At 41.9% G+C, this 11,032-nt stretch overlaps 1 non-coding gene across 1 annotated transcript; it reads right to left on the reverse strand.

Annotated features, from left to right (window-relative positions):
- Positions 1-9,815: 9,815 nt before the first annotated feature.
- On the reverse strand, positions 9,816-9,888 carry TRNAE-UUC. The gene has a single exon. It is a non-coding gene; the product is annotated as a tRNA-Glu (tRNA).
- Between the last annotated feature and the right edge of the window lie 1,144 nt (positions 9,889-11,032).

Raw genomic sequence — 11,032 nt, forward strand, 5'->3', positions numbered from 1 at the left:
TTAGCTGTGAGTTTTCCATATGTTGAGGTAGTTTCCTTCTATTTCTAGTTTGTTGAGTGTTTTGATCATGAAAGGGTGTTGAATTTTGTCAAATGCAATTCTGTGTCAATTGAGATAAATGTGTGCAGTTTTTGTCCTTCATTCTGTTAATGGGGTGTATAATAGTGACCGATTTTCATATGTTGAACTATCCTTGCATTCCAGGAATAAATCTCACTTGGTCATGGTGAATAAACCCTTTAATAAGCTGTTGAATTTGGTTTGCCAGTATTTTGTTGAGGATTTTTGCATCAATATTCATAAGGGATATTGGTCTGTTTTTTCGTATAATGTCTTTGCCTGGCTTTGGTATCATGGTAATGCTGGCCTCATAGAATGAGTTAGGAATTGTTCCTTCCTCTTTAGTTTTTTGGAAGAGTATGAGAAGGATTGATGTTAGTTCTTTTCTAAGTGTTTGGGTAGTATTCACCAGTGAAATCATCTGGTCCTAGGCTTTTCTTTGTTGGGAAGTGTTTTATTATTGATTCAATCTCCTTACAAGTTATAGGTCTGTTCAAATTTTCTATTTTCTTCATGATTCAGTCTTGGTAGGTTGTGTATTTCTAGGAATTTGTCCATTTTATCTAGGTCATTCAATTTGTGGGGGTATACGATTGTTCATAGTACTCTCTTGTAAACCTTTTTATTTCTGTAAAACTGGTAGAATGTCTCCTCTTTCATTTCTGATTTTAGTTATTTGACCCTTTTCTCTTTTTTTCTTGTCAGTCTAGCTAAAGCTTTGTCAATTTTGTTGATCTTTTTTGAAGAATGAAACTCTTGGTTTCAATAATTTTCTCTATTGTTTTCCTATTCTCTATTTTACCTCTAATCTTTAGTATTTCCCTCCTTCTGCCAGCTTTAGGTTCTTCCTTTTCTGGTTCCTTAAGGTATAAAGTTAGGTTGCTGATTTGAGATCTTTCTTTTTTTAAATGTGAGCACGTACAGCCATAGATTCTCTCTTAGCACTGCTTTGTTGCATCCTATAAGTTTTGGTATGTTGTGTTTTCATTTTTATTTGTCTCAAGATATTTTCTAATTTTCATTTTGATTTTTTTCTTCACCTATTGGTTGTTAAAGAGTGTGTTGTTTAATTTCACACATTTGTGAATTTTCTGATTTTCCTTCTGCTGCTGCTGCTTTCTAGTTTCATTCTGTTGTGATCAGAAAAAATGCTTTGTATGATTTCAACTTTTTAAATTTATTAAGACTTGTTTTGTGGCCTAACATATTGTCCATCCTGGAGAATATTCTGTGTGCACTTGAGAAAACTGTGTACTGTGCTGTTGTTGGGTGTATGTTCTGTATAAGCCTATTAGGTACAATTAGTCTAAAGTGATATTCAAGTCCTTTATTTCCTTATTTATCTGCTGTCTGGTTGCTCTATTCATTATTGAAAGTGGGATTTTGGAGTCTCTGACTGTTATGTTAGAGCTATTTCTCCTGGTCAGATCTATGTGTGAGTAATCATAGCCCAATAACTTGCCTCCCCACAGTTTTTTGTTTTGTTTTTATTGTGAATTTTTTGTTTTGTTTTTATATGTGTATCGTACATAAAAGAGTGCATATACATATATGGGCATTTAAAAACTAAAACAACTCCCCATTTCCCCCCATTGGCACTTAAAATCCGTATTTTTCTACATAGTTATGTATCCCTTTACAATGTATTGTTTAGTTTGTCTGTTTTTACACTTTTTGTAAATAGAAAAAATTCTTCTGCAACTTGAGATTTTCCTTTCAAGATTATGTTTCTGAGATTTAACCACGTAGATGCATGTGACTGTTTTTATTTCATTTTCACTGCTGTATGTATTTCTGTGTTGAATTTGTTCATACCAAAATTGTTAATCTGCTCTATAGTTGGAGATGGTTACTGCTCCTATTTTTTATGAACACTTCTGCTCTGATCCCTGGTGCACAAGTTCAAGAATTTCTCCAGGGAATATACTTAGGGGTAGAATTGCTAGAGCTTGGAATGTGCACATTTAACATTTTCTACGGTGGTTTGCCAATTTACACCATCCTCAGCACTGTTGCACAAGTGTCTGACACTTGGTATTTCAGACGTTAAAGTTTTTGCCAGGCTGTGAAATTTTATCTCGTGGCCTAAATTTGTATTTTCCTGACTACTAATTAGGTTGAACAGTGTTTTATATGCTTATGGGCCATTTGTGTTTTCTCTTCTGGGCAATTCCTCTTCAATTATTTTGCCCCTTATTCAACTGAATGTGTTGTCTTGTTCTCACTAATTTATGGGACTTCTTAATGTATTCTGGACACTAATCCTATGATAGTTATATATACTGCGATAACTTTTTTTAGTCTGAAAATATTGAGCTCTGTAACTGCAGATCTCTATCCTCTTTTCCCTTGGCCCACCCTCTTTGCCCATCCCCCTTGACCCATCCCCCTCTGCCCCTGCCTTGAGGTCATTTGAAACAATAGGTTCAGGTGGGAAGGCAACACCCTTAATCACACCCTTAATCTAATCTTCCTGGTGGGTTTGCCCCCTTCATCTGGCAGAAAACTCTCACTAGAGTGAGACTGAAAAGGATATGAGACCATTTTTTTGTCCCCAGCTAAGACTGTTTCTTCACATTCATTGCACAGCATGGGGGATATGGGGCGGTGGGGGGGGGCTCGGGCGAGGGGGGCAGTGGAGCAGCGGAATTCAACTCTGCAAGGTTCCAAACCAGGACCCTCCACCAATTTAGAATTCAGGCTGTAGGCAGAGTGGTATTTCCTTCCTTCTCCAACCAGTTGGCTCTCATCTCAGTTTTCTTTTTCTTGTAGAACTTGGCTCAGAGCAGCCAGAATGAGCTGAGTCAACACATGCCAATGTTCTGCCCCCTTTCCACCATCTGTGCTAACCTACAGACTTGGTTGGCACAGAATCCAGCTTCCAAAGGACCACAGGCAACAATTTGACCAAATGTTTCACTACTATATGACTAAAGGTAACAACTTTCCAGCCTGTCACATCTTTACCTTTATAGCCTCAAACCCAACCCTCTCCATTCACCCAATTTTAAAACTTTAGATTCTGTAATTTGCAGCCCCCAGTACCAAATTAGGATCAATTAATATCATTTAAGATCTGATGGGCAGGACTTCCCTGGTGGTGCAGTGGTTAAGACTTTGTGCTTCCAATGCAGGGGGCCCGGGTTCGATCTCTGGTCAGAGAACTAGATCCCACATGCATGCCGCAACTAAGACCCCGTGCAATCAAATAAAAATAAATAAATAAATACATAAAAAAATAAATATTAAAATAAAAAAAGATCTGATGGGCAATTCAGGGCTGAAATAGTGTCTTTATGATGTCTTCAGGGGAGTTATAAATATAGGTTTTCCATAAGGTGGACATTAATTTTGTTCCCCTAACTTTGAAATTATTGAGGAATAACTGACACGTATTATTGAATATATTTAACATGTACAATGTCATGATTTGGTATGCATATACACTGTGGAATGATTACCAAGATCAAGCTAATTAACACATCCATCACCTCCCCTAGTTAGGGACATTCATTTCTATTCAACGACACATCTTGTAAATACAAAATAAAACCCAAATAAGTGGTCAGGAAATTCAAAATTTACCTGCAAAAAAGGGCAAGGCAATAAACTCAGAGTCTAGCCTGTCAAATATTTCCTGCATTAACATTATGTACAGAAGCACTTTGCCAATTTGTACCCAGCAATTACTTCTGTAGCTGACTGGGGTCCAGACACTAAGTATAAACGTGTGTGCAGAGCCAAAAGCATTCTCCATGGGCAGGGGGTTATCAACAGACAGTGGAGAGAACTAAGGTTTTATATCTTTCTTGCTTTATCATAATTGCAATTATGCATTTCAGGGTGTGATTTTGTTTTTGAAGATATTTCCCTTGAATATGTGACCTATGGTTACAATGAACAATAATAAGATGAAATTTTAGTTTTGGGGAGCTGACCCACACCACCCCATCTGAGGGTCATTACTTTGTGGGATACACTGAAGTCAGCTCACCTTTAAGGAACTTCCCCCAAAGGTCCACCCACCAACTTCTACTCACATCTCATTGGTCAGAATTTAGTCATGTGGTTAGCTCTCCAAGGGAGCCTGGGAAATGTAGGTTTTCAGTTGGCCACAAATTGCTAAGCCCCAGCAAGATCAGAGGTTTTGTTGTTTGTTTGTTTGTTTTAACAAAGAAGAAGGAAAGAAGAGATCTTAGATGGGCAATTCTACCTAGTTGGGGGCAGAAAGGAATTTCGTTCCTGCAGAATTGTTAGAAGGGCTGAAGAAGCAAGTCTAAGCAATGCTCCCAGAAACGGTCCTGCTTAATTGGTCTGATTAGCCTCAGAAACACTTTTTTCTGCTGCCACCCATGCCAGCAAAACGGATGACCTCTGCACAGCCTGCTTCCTCATGTCACTTCCAAATTAGAGCCTTTGATGAGTGCATCTTATTGGTAGAAACTAGGTCACAGATCTGCAAAGGAGGCTGGGAAATGTAGTTTAAAAATTTGACCTTAAGAAGGTGGGATTCACAATTGTGATAAACCAGCACATTTCACTGATACTAAGACATGATTTTTTTTTTTTCCTCCACATTTTCATGTCTCTCAAATCAGGATGCTTCTGACCATTGGTGATGGCTCTTGGCCATTTGGCAGTTTTGTGATGGAGTTGGCATTGCCCGTATATACATGAAACTTCTTTATAAGGTTGTGAAACACCTCCATCAAAAGGGTGCAGATGAGGCCATGTGATCCTGCAATCCCACTTCTGGGCACATATCCAGACAAAACTCTAATTAAAAAGGATACATGCACCCCAGTGTTCATTGCAACACTATCCACAATAGCCAAGACATGGAAACAACCTAAATGTCCATCAACAGATGAATGGATAAAGAAGATGTGGTACATATATGCAATGGAATACTACTCAGCCATAAAATAGAATGAAATAATGCCATTTGCAGCAACATGGATGGACCTAGAGATGATCATATTAAGAGAAATAGGTCAGACAGAGAAAGACAAATATCATATGATATCACTTATATGTGGAATCTAAAAAAATGATACAAATAAACTTATCTACGAAACAGAAACAAACTCACAGACATAGAGAACAGACTTGTGGTTGCCAAGAGGGAGAGGGGGTGGGGGAGGGATGGGCTGGGAGTTTTGGATGAGCAGATGCAAACTATTATACAGAGAAAGGATAAAAAACAAGGTCTTACTGTATAGCACAGGGAACTATATTCAGTATCCTGTGATAAACCATAATGGAAAAGAATATGAAAAAGAATGTATTTATGTATAACTGAGTCACTTTGCTGTACACCAGAAACGAACACAACATTGTGAATCAACTATACGTCAACAAAATAAATTTATTTTAAAAGGGTGCAGGATTTTCCTGGTGGCCCACTGGTTAAGAGTCCACGCTTCCACTGCAGGGGGTGTGGGTTTGATACCTGGTGGGGAAAGTTCCACATGCCACACAATGCGGCCAAAAAAAAAATAATAAAAAATAAGAAAGGGTGCAGATGAGGTATCTGCAGCTTGGAAGAAAATTCTGGAGCAAACAGTGCTCATAAATGCTGCACCATCAATGCTCCATCCCCAAATGCAGAACCTACAACAGACAACTATGAGTTAAAAGGGGACCCGGAAGAGTTGTACCTGAAAATATAGAGAACTTCTAGAAATAAGTTAAATGATCTCCTTTGCTTATGTTTTCCTTCTTTATGTGTGCACAAGAGAGATAGATGTCTCAGTAAAGAAAATGAGATCTTTCAAGAAGAACAAAATGCAGATTCTACGTGGTAAGAAAACATTGTGTCAGAGTTTAATTCCCAGTGTTTTCTCTTATCGGTCCATAAAATAATGGGACATCTTACAATTGGTGGCATCTTAGATTCAATGAAATAGTCGGTCGAGCATGGGGAAGGGGTCAAAAGATTCTAGGCAACCAGGGCAAAGTCTGCACTGGTGGACAGGGCAATGAGAAACTGTTGCCCGGCTCCTGACCACCAGAGGTGGCCGGGTGGGAGCAGGGGAATTGCTGGTGAACGTGGGGTCCTGGGCGTGCGGGGGGTGTGCCTGATTCTAAGGGGACAGCTCTCAGGACTCCTCAGGCCACACTGGGCAGAGCAGGGAGCTGCCCAATGGACAGAACTGCCTCCTGAATGTACCCAAGGCCCAGGAGGGAAGCATGGCTCCCTGGCAACCCCAGGCTCCTGCAGCATCGGGTTCTGCAGGTGGGAGAGGAGAGCTAGGTATCGACCCCTGGGTGCAGAATTCTGTTCCTTCCTAGGGCTTGGCAGGCTGTGGAGCCCTTCCACGCCCATTGTGCCTTTGCTTCCTCACAATTCCACACCCCACCATGGGACCGTGAGTTTGCTTGCACATTTGTCTCCCTGTATCAAAGCCTCAGCTCTGTGAGGATGGGGACCGTCTGTGTGGTTGCCCGACCAGTAATAGAGCTCAAAAAATACTCGTTAAATGAATGAATGAATAAGCTAACAGATGACAGGGACGCGACTAGGAGAGTGAGACTCAGAGGAGCCCCAGGTCTGGCGAATGGTAGAGCTGAGGGCTTTGCTACTCCCCTCATCCCTGTGCATCTCCCACCTGCCATCCTAGGAGAGACCCCCCGAGAGCAGACTCTGAGATGGAGATCGGGTGCAGGAAGTTTCTGGGGGAGTGCTGTTGGCATGGATGTCGGGGTGTGTGTAAATGAAGTGCATGGAGGGGAGAGTTGAACTGCTAGGCAGATGCAAGGAAGGCTTCAGCCAATCCCACGGCAGCTCTGACGCTGGGATGGCCTCGCAGCGTTGTCCCAAGCTGGGGCGTGGGAGCCAGACCTTTATATGTCATGTCAACCAATCCTTGGGTGTAGGCGGCCCCAGTGAAGGGGACATGACAGAGGAGGGAAAGTTCCAGAGAGGTGTCCAGCTGTAAAGTGTCAGCAGCCAGCATTCCTGCCTCCGTTTATTCCTCTGTAAAATGGGAATAATATGTCTTGCCTGGTGCCCCTGGCAGATACTAGTCTACCCCTCAGATCCATTCTCCTATCTTCCTTGGTAAGAAACCCCTGATTTTAGCCGGGCATGTGCCATACTTTAAGAACTATATTTCCCAGTTTCCCATACAGCAAGGTGAGGCCAGGTGACTAGGTTCCAATCATTGCAAGTAAGAAGAAATGGTGTGTACATCTTCCGTGAAGAGAGAAGATGTGGGACTTCCCTGGCGGTCCAGTGGTTAAGACTCTGCACTTCCACTGCAGGGGGCATGGGTTCAATCCTTGGTCGGGGAACTAAGGTCCCACATGTTGCGAGATGCAGCCAAAAAAAAAGAGAGAGAGAAGATGTGCCCTTATTCTGCGCCTCTTTGTGGCTGATGGGAGTGCTGTCAGAATGGCTGGAGCTCCAGCAGCCGTTTTATTTTTATTTATTTATTTAATTTTTTAAATAGATCTTTATTGGAGTATAATTGCTTCACAATACTGTTAGTTGATGTTGCACAACAAAGCGAATCAACCATATGCATATACATGTCCCCATATCCGCTCCCTCTTGAGCCTCCCTCCCATCCTCCCTATCCCACCCCTTTAGCTCATCGCAAAGCACCCAGCCGATCTCCCTGTGCTGTGCTGCTGCTTCCCACCAGCCAACTATTTTACATCCGGTAGTGTACATATGTCGATGCTACTCTCACTTTGCCCCAGCATCGCCCTCCCACCCCATGTCCTCAAGTCCATTCTCTGTGTCTACCTCTTTATTCCTGCCCTGCCCCTAGGTTCTTCAGAACCTTTTTTTTTTTTTTTAGATTCCATATATATGCATTAGCATACAGTATTTGTTTTTCTCTTTCTGACTTACTTCACTCTGTGTGACAGACTCTAGGTCCATCCACCTCACTACAGATAACTCAATTTCATTTCTTTTTATGGCTAATATTCCATTGTATATATGTGCCACATCTTCTTTACCCATTCATCTGTCGATGGACATTTAGGTTGCTTCCATGTCCTGGCTATTGTAAATAGTGCTGCAATGAGCATTGTGGTACATGACTCTTTTTGAATTATGGTTTTCTCAGGGTATATGCCCAGTAGTGGGATTGCTGGGTCGTATGGTGGCTCTATTTTTAGTTTTTTAAAGAACCTCCATACTGTTCTCCATAGTGGCTGTATCAATTTACATTCCCACCAACAGTGCAGGAGGGTTCCCTACACAACACCCTCTCCAGCATTTATTGTTTCTAGATTTTCTGATAATGGCCATTCTGACCGGCATGAGGTGATACCTCATTGTAGTTTTGATTTGCATTTCTCTAGTAATTAGTGATGTTGAGCATCTTTTCATGTGCCTCTTGGCCATCTGTATGTCTTCCTTGGTGAAATGTCTATTTAGGTCTTCAGCCCATTTTTTTACTGGATTGTTTGTTTTTTTGATATTGAGCTGCATGAGCTGTTTGTATATTTTGGAGATTAATCCTTTGTCTGTTGTTTCATATGCAAATATTTTCTCCCATTCTGAGGGTTGTCTTTTTGTCTTGTTTATGGTTTCCCTTGCTGTGCAAAAGCTTTTAAGTTTAATTAAGTCCCATTTGTTTATTTTTGTTTTTATTTCCATTTCTCTAGGAGGTGGATCAAAAAGGATCTTGCTGTGATGTATGTCGTAGAGTGTTCTGCCTATGTTTTCCTCTAAGAGTTTTATAGTGTCTGGCCTACATTTAGGTCTTTAATCCATTTGGAGTTTATTTTTGTGTATGGTGATAAGGGGTGTTCTAATTTCATTCTTTTACATGTACTTGTCCAGTTTTCCCAGCACCACTTACTGAAGACACTGTCTTTTCTCCATTGTATGTTCTTGCCTCCTTTGTCGTAAATTAGGTGCCCATATGTGCGTGGGTTTATCTCTGGGCTTTCTATCCTGTTCCATTGATCTATATTTCTGTTTTTGTGCCAGTACCATACTGTCTTGATTACTGTAGGCATTTTAGACTACGCTGTGACCTTGCAAGTGTAAGGTACACATGGCAAAGAAACAAGGTATCAGAAGGCTGGGTTCCTGACACTGCAGAATTCCAGGCACTCGTTACCTTTAGGACAGTTTCACAACCTGAGCCCTATTGACATTTTGTACCAGAGAATTCTTTGCTGTGGGGCCTGTCCTGTGCACTGTGGGTTGTTTAGAAGCATCCCTGGCCTCTACTCACAAGATGCACCCCACACCCTGAGTTGGGACAACCAGAAGTGTCTCTAGAGATTGCCACGTGTCCTCTGGGGGGCAAAGCCATCTTGGGTTGAGAGCCACTGCTCTGGACCAGTCTGTCCAATAGGAATATAATGCAAGCTACAGATTTAAATTTAAAATTTCTAGTGGTAGTCACATTTAAAAAAAGTAAAAATAAATGGGTGAAATTAATTTTAATAATATTGTGTATTTAACTCAACACAGTTGTCCCTTGGTATCTGCAGGGGTTTGGTTCCAGGAACTCCACAGATACCAAAATCCAAGGAGGCTCAAGCCCTTTACGGCTGCCCCGCCCCCCCCCCCCCCCAATCCCAGGGCTCCGCATCTGCGGATATCGAGGGCCAGCTGTATATTCAAAATATTATCATTTATCATGTGATCAGTATAAAAATTATTGACGGGCTACATTACATTCTTTTTTTCATGTAAAATCTTTGAAACTGCTGTGTACTTTGCACTTCTGTTTATTTATTTATTTATCTGTGGCTGCACCTCGTGGCTTGTGGGATCTTAGTTCCCTGACCAGGGATTGAACCTGGGGCCTTGGCAGTGAAAGTGCGGAGTCCTAACCACTGGACCATCAGGGAATTCCTGTACTTTACACTTCTTTTTTTAAGTAAATAAATTTATTTATTTTTGGCTGCGTTGAGTCTTCGTTGCTGTGCGCGGGCTTCCTCTAGTTGCAGCGAGCGGGGGCTACTCTTTGTTGTGGTGCGCAGGTTTCTCATTGTGGTGGCTTCTCTTGTTGCGGAGCACGGGCTCTAGGGGCGCAGGCTTCAGTAGTTGTGGCATATGGGCTCAGTAGTTGTGGCACACAGGCTTAGTTGCTCCGAGACATGTGGGATCTTCCAGGACCTGGGATCGAACCCGTGTCCCCTGCATTGGCAGGCAGATGCTTAACCACTGTGCCACCAGGGAAGCCCCTTTGTACTTTTAATACATCTTGATTAAGACTAGCCATATTTCTCTTTTTTTTTTTTAAATAGGAATTTTTTTTATTAATTAATTAATTTATTTATTTTTGGCTGTTCTGGGTCTTCGTTTCTGTGCGAGGGCTTTCTCTAGTTGTGGCGAGCGGGGGCCACTCTTCATCGCCATGCGCGGGCCTCTCACTATCGCGGCCTCTCCTGTTGCGGAGCACAGGCTCCAGATGCGCAGGCTCAGTACTTGTGGCTCACGGGCTTAGTTGCTCCGCGGCATGTGGGATCTTCCCAGACCAGGGCTCGAACCCGTGTTTCCTGCATTGGCAGGCAGATTCTTAACCACTGCGCCACCAGGGAAGCCCCATATTTCTTTTTTGTTGTTTATCAATGTTTATATTGAAGTCTAGTTGATTTACAATGTTGTGTTAATTTCTGCTGTACAGCAAAGTGATTCAGTTATACATATATATACATTCTTCATTTTTTAAATATTCTTTTCCATTGTGGTTTATCCCAGGATATTGAATATAGTTCCCTGTGCTCTACAGTAGGACCTTGTTGTCTATTCTCTATCTAATAGTGTGCATCTGCTAACCGCAAACTCCCACTCCACACCTCCCCCAGTGCCCTCCACCTTGGCAACCACCAGTCTGTTCTCAATGTCCACGATTCTGTTTCTGTCTCGTACACAGGTTCATTTGTAAGACTAGCCATGTGTCAATTGCTCACTGGCCGCATGTGGTCCACTGGCACCGTACTGGACAGTGTCAACACTCTAGACTTTTAGAACTTGAGGGAGAAATAAACC

The sequence above is a fragment of the Balaenoptera musculus genome, chromosome 7, assembly GCF_009873245.2.
Source record: "Balaenoptera musculus isolate JJ_BM4_2016_0621 chromosome 7, mBalMus1.pri.v3, whole genome shotgun sequence".
In the NCBI taxonomy this organism is placed as follows: domain Eukaryota; kingdom Metazoa; phylum Chordata; class Mammalia; order Artiodactyla; family Balaenopteridae; genus Balaenoptera; species Balaenoptera musculus.